This window comes from Giraffa tippelskirchi, chromosome 5 (genome assembly GCF_054371585.1).
Source record: "Giraffa tippelskirchi isolate mGirTip1 chromosome 5, T2T-mGirTip1v1.2.pri, whole genome shotgun sequence".
NCBI lineage: Eukaryota > Metazoa > Chordata > Mammalia > Artiodactyla > Giraffidae > Giraffa > Giraffa tippelskirchi.
This window is the reverse complement of record NC_137279.1, coordinates 125384152-125390252: the sequence shown is the minus strand read 5'-3', so window position 1 is coordinate 125390252 and position 6101 is coordinate 125384152.

The window sequence follows — 6101 nt, the reverse complement described above, 5'->3', positions numbered from 1 at the left end:
CCTGGCAGGCTACAGTCCATGGGGTTGCAAAGAGTTGGACATGACTGAGCAGGCACACACTGTGCATCCCATAACAAATATATATGTGAAGAAATTTATTATAAGGAATTGGCTCATGTGATTACAGAGGATAAGAAGTCCCAAAATCAACAGTTGGTGAACTGGAGACCCAAAAGTGCTGATGTATAGTTCTAGTCCAAGTCCCCAGGCCTGATAACCAGGAAAGCTGATGGTGTAAGTTCCAGTTCAAAAGATGGCAGGCTTGAGACCAAGAGAAGCCAATGTTTCAGTTTGAGTACAAAGGCAGTTTCTCAGTTATGTCTGACTCTTTGTGACCCAGTGGAGTGCAGCATGCCAGGCTTCCCTGTCCATCACCAACTCCTAGAGCTTGCTCAAACTCATGTCCATTGAGTCAGTATTGCCATCCAACCATCTCATCCTCTGTCATCCCTTTATGCTCCCACCCTCAATCTTTCCCAGCATCAGGGACTTTTCCAATGAGTCAGTTTTCGCATCAGGTGGCCAAAGTATTGGAGCTTCAGCTTCAGCATCAGTCCTTAAATGAATATTCAGGACTGATTTCCTTTAGGATTGACTGGTTTGATCTCCTTGCTGTCCAAGGGACTCTGAAAAGTCAACAAAAGATTCTGAAATACAGTACTTGTTTGCAGTCTCAAAAATGACAAGATGATCTTCGTCCATTTCCAAGGCAAGCCATTCAATATCACAGTAATCCAAGTCTACGCCCTAACCACTAATGCCAAAGAAGCTGAAGTTGAACAGCTTTGTGATGACCTACAAGGCCTTCTAGAACTAACACCAAAAAAAGATGTCCTTTTCATCATAGGGGACTGGAATGCAAAAGTAAGAAGTGAAGAGATATATGGAGCAACAGGTAAGTTTGGCCTTGGAGTACAAAATGAAGCAAGGCAAAGGCTAACAGAGTTTTGCCAAGAGAATGCACTGGTCGTAACAAACATCCTCTTCCAACAAAACAAGAAGTGACTCTACACATGGACATCACCAGATGGTCAATACAAAAATCAAATTGATTATAGATTGGTTATATTCTTTGCAGCTGAAGATGGAGAAGCTCTATAGAGTCAGCAAAAACAACACTAGGAGCTGACTGTGGCTCAGATCATGAACTCCTTACTGCCAAATTCAGACTTAAGTTGAAGAAAGTAGGGAAAACCACTAGACCATTCAGGTATGACCTAAATCAAATCCCTTACAATTATACAGTGGAAGTGACAAATAGATTCAAGGGATTAGATCTGATAGGCAGAGTGTCTGAAGAGCTATAGACAGAGGTTCGTGACATTGTACCAGAGGTAATGATCAAGATATTCCCAAGAAAAAGAAATGCAAAAAGGCAAAATGGTTGTCCGAGGAGGCCTTACAAATGGCTAAGAAAAGAAGAGAAGTAAAAGACAAAGGAGAAAAGGAAAGTTATACCTATTAATATTCAGATGTTAATGTCATCCAGAAACACTCTCATAGACACACCCAGAAAAATGTGTGGACCCTGTGGTTCAGTCAATTGACACACAAGATTAACCACTATAAATACATGGTAAGTTGGCAACAGATTCATGAGGTTTAAACTTAAAAGTTTACATTGTGTGTTTATCAAGTGAGTTTTACAGTTTTCCTCATTTAGATTGTCTACATTTTCTAGTTAAATTTTTCATAGATATTTTATGTCTTTTCTATTATTAATGAAGCTTTAATGTCTTAAAATATTTTCTACCCTGTGGTTGTCTATATATATATTTATAACTAAATTCAATAACTAATTTTTAAATTCACTAGTGAATATTTCTCATATATTAAATAACAGATGTGTTAGAGGGAATGGTTGAGAGGCATATCACATTCTTGACTTTGATGGAAATGGTTCTATGGTCCCCCTGTTAACAATGATGGGAGTATGTAATGATGTCAGAGAAGAGTTTTAGTAAGGGTAGAATGATTGTATGCATGCATGCTAAGTTGCTTCAGTCATGCCAGACTCTTTTTGACCCCATGGACTGTAGCCTGCCAGGCTCCTCTATCCATGGGATTCTCCAGGCAAGAATACTGGAGTGGGTTGCCCTTTCCTTTTCAGGTGATCTTCCTGACCTAGGGATTGAACCCACATCTCCTGTGGCTACTGCATTGCAGGTGGATTCTTTACCCTGAGCCACCAGGGAAGCCCCATAGAATGATTATGCTCTGGTAATAACATAAAATTCTCAATTACATAAACAAAAATTTTCTACCTTGTTTATTACGTTGTTTGGGTCCTCTCTCTCCTTACTTATTTTTAGTTCACTTGATCTGTTTTGGACCAAAAGTGGTAAACTGAAGCTTCTGACAACTTGTATCTTTCTGTTTCTCCATGAGTTTCTGCAAAGTGACCTTTGTTATTTGCTTTGCTGTTTTAGTCGCTAAGTTGTGTCCGACTCTTTTGCAACTCCTTGGACTGTAACCTGCCAGGCTCCTCTGTCCATGGGATTTCCCAAGCAAGAATACTGGAGTGGGTTGCTGTTTCCTTCTCCAGGGGATCTTCCCCAACCAAGGATTGAACTTGTATCTCCTGCATTGAAGGTGGATTCTTTACCACTGAGCCACCAGGGAAGCCTCTACTTTGTTATAGGTGCTGCCATTTTTAAGCACATGTCATCAAAATTTCATTGTCCTCTTTAACATTATAAATTTCTTTCTTTTCCTGTTATGCTTATTAGCCAGAAATCACCTTGGATACTAAGATTATACACCCTACTTAACAAGAATAAGTGTCATTTTTTGATCATTTGGAGTCAGTTTTCCTGATGTTCTTTTATCATGTCGACACAAGTCTTCTTCCATTTCAGGAAAAGTTTCTTAAATTATATTTAATTTTTTTGTTTTATTGTATGGTTTTCTTTGGAGGGAAATCTACCAATGCACAAATTGAATCTTCTTTGACTGTCTTCTAATGTCTTTTTTCTCTATGATTTTAAAAAAATTCTTTCTTCATTTTTGTTTCACTTCATTTGCTTTTCGAGTTTCTATCCTGTCTTTTACTCTCTGTAGTGTCTGTTCTCCCAAGTGCTAATAGTTAATCTTCATTTCTGAAATAATTTGATCTTATCCATTTTCTGCCTGAGTTCTGCTAGTAACTGGTTTACTTTCTCCTATTTTTGACAGCTTTGGCTTAAGCAACACTTCCATAATTTCTTACATTTCTGTTTTGTGGTTTCCTTTTATAAGAGTAATTGCTTCAGGCATGCTAAGATACAAGATGTCCTTGGGTGGTGTCTGTAGCTATCATCCTTGTGCACTGTCGTCTCTGATGTTCAAGTCCATGGGCAGCATACAGCATCCACAGAGAACAGCCAGCTCCTGCCAGAAGCCCTCTTTCACCTGCAAGAGTGCCTATGTGACCATTTCAGTTTGCATGAACAGAACTTCCTACAGTGGGTTTCAGACGGGAATCTGTGAGTGGAGCTGCCAATGCTAAAGGAGCATTAGGTCTAGAATTTCCCAGAACCAGTTTCAAAGTGTGGGATATTTCTAGTGTTTGATTTATGTTCTTGCTCATTTTGGTACACAGGTTTCTTATTTTGTAAAGCTTTTAGAACTTTTCCTCAGAACAGTTTCCCTCTCACCAGAACACTTCTAATTGGACAAAACTGGTAGTATTATTGAACCTTTATTTTGTTAGTTTCAAATACTTGTTACAGAATGTATACATAAGACTTGATTTCTTCTGTTTATAATACTAAATCTGTGATTAGAATTATATTTCAATTTTTTTTGGCTTGGACCTAGCAGTAAGAACCAATTTCATTTATTTCAAGTTCTCTGTTTCCCAAAGTCCCTCATTCACCACATATTCTTCACCTAGAGAATTTCTTTTCTTAAGTCAGTCCTCTTTGGGGACTCACATAGCAAAAGAACTGTTTGAGAACATTTGGATTTTTAAATAATTCTAATAGGCCCTGAATTAATGGAATTCTAATGAAGAGGTCATTTCTCCCTTTTGAGAAGTGCACCTCCGTTTCTGACACTAAAAACTTTATGATCTGTGGCTTAATTTCACCAATAGCAAAATAGCATCATCACCTTCATGACTAGTTTCTATTCACCCCACAGGTGTGTCTTCTGCTCTCCTAAGTGCTCTGCAAAGCACGTTAGAAGTTTGTTTTTCATGTTAGTATATTTTGTGTGTTCTCTTCATTCTGTTTTCTTCTAAGACCATTTTTTTTTTTAAAAGTAGATCTCTAACTTTTATATTTATATTTTTTAAGTTTTTAATTTATATCATTTATAAAGGTAGATTACATAAAAATTAGGAAGATTATTTGGGGGAAAAAACATAAAGAAGAAAAGAAAAGACAAAACCATGTATAATTCCACTATCCATGGCAATCATTGTTACTAGCTTCCTTTCAGTGCACAATGAAAAATGGAGGTTTTTTTTTTTTTCCTTTTCTTTCCTCTTTTCCAAATCCACTGCTAGACATAATGGAAGCCTCTCCAAGGGTAACCCTATTCATGAGCAATTATTCTAAAGTGTTTCATTTCTAAATATAGAATCTAAAATCTGAGAATTTACTAAATGCAAGGATGACATCATATATACAGATATCCAAACCTCTTATCCCACATTCATGAAAGTGCTCATTTCTGTGTTTGAAGATATGTGGCTCTTATCTTTTTATACCATGCTTTGCCTGAATTTTATTTTTCCTTTCTACATGATCCAGCCAGCCATACTGCCTGTGTAAATACAACTCAGGCTTTCTTCTTTCTGATACTCGAAAATCTATCTTCAACATTTTTGATCAGTGTGCAGTGCATTAAATACTACAGCAGATGGTGCTTTTTGATGATGTGTTTCTACATGAAACCACATTTTGTCCTGTATGCTGCATTATCAAAAAATCAAACATGTAATTATGCAAATATGTATGCCTTTATAATAATCAAGTTTTATTGTAAATGGTTGATGCACATCAATTTGATCCTGTAGTGCTGTTTTAAGTGCGGTTTAAGTGGCTTTTCAGTGTACCCAGAGGCAACACAAATGCATCTCTGGAATATTAATAAAATCCTGAATCTTTGAGACCCCAACTGGAATCTCATTGCTTGTACTGATTGAAACAAAATGCTAATCCTTTCCTTTAAAAAAATTGCCTTTGTTATTTAAAACACAGATATTAGTATGATATGAAGGGCCATTTTATTTTAAATTGTATTTTAATGTAGTTGTTAAAATAATGCCTAATCATACTATATTCAGTCTTCACAATGTAAATTTGATGAGACATGAATCCAATCATTTTGCAACAATGAATGCAGTCATGTATTTTAACCAGTCCGGTTTTTCTAATTCCATAAATTTCTATTGCCAGTGGCTGTTTACCGGTTTCTCTTTTGGATGTGTTAGCTGTCCTTTGTGGGGACATGTATTGTGAATATTCATGGCAGGAACAATTGACTTCTTAAAAAAAAAAGAAGGAGAATTCTTTAAGTTGAATTCCTATGAGCATTTTCAAGCAAGATTATAACACAGACAGTAGAATTTATTACTGAACAGAATCCGGGTTTTATACATTAGATTGTTTCATTGGTACATAATAGTGCCTGCTCGTCTCTCCCCAAATACAAACACTCTTACACATTCTGCTGTGGTTAAGCTAAACAGATGGACTGTGGATACTGATAATCTATGGTTGTAAATTATTTTTGCTTGTTTCTTCCTCTTGAAGAGAAATAAAAGGATGAGAAAAGCAGAATACAAAAGGAAGAGTAATGTAGCTTTAGAGGGAAGAAAATAACCATATAATTTCCTTTTTCTATTTCCAGTTCTCCTTCTCTTTATGTTTACTTTGTTTATTGGGTTTACTATAATTATGGATTGTGTTTTCAGTGGGCGCCACTGCCTCGTAAGATGAAATATGCAGTTTTTTTCCTTTGGTCTCATGCCTGCTTCCCCTTGCACTATCCTTCATCTTACCATCAAGCATTTCTTTCTTCCAAATATATGGATTCATTTGATGTGTTCTTTCATTTTCACCTATTGTGCACACACTGCCATTAAATCTCAGGCTATTTTTATTTACCTTGTG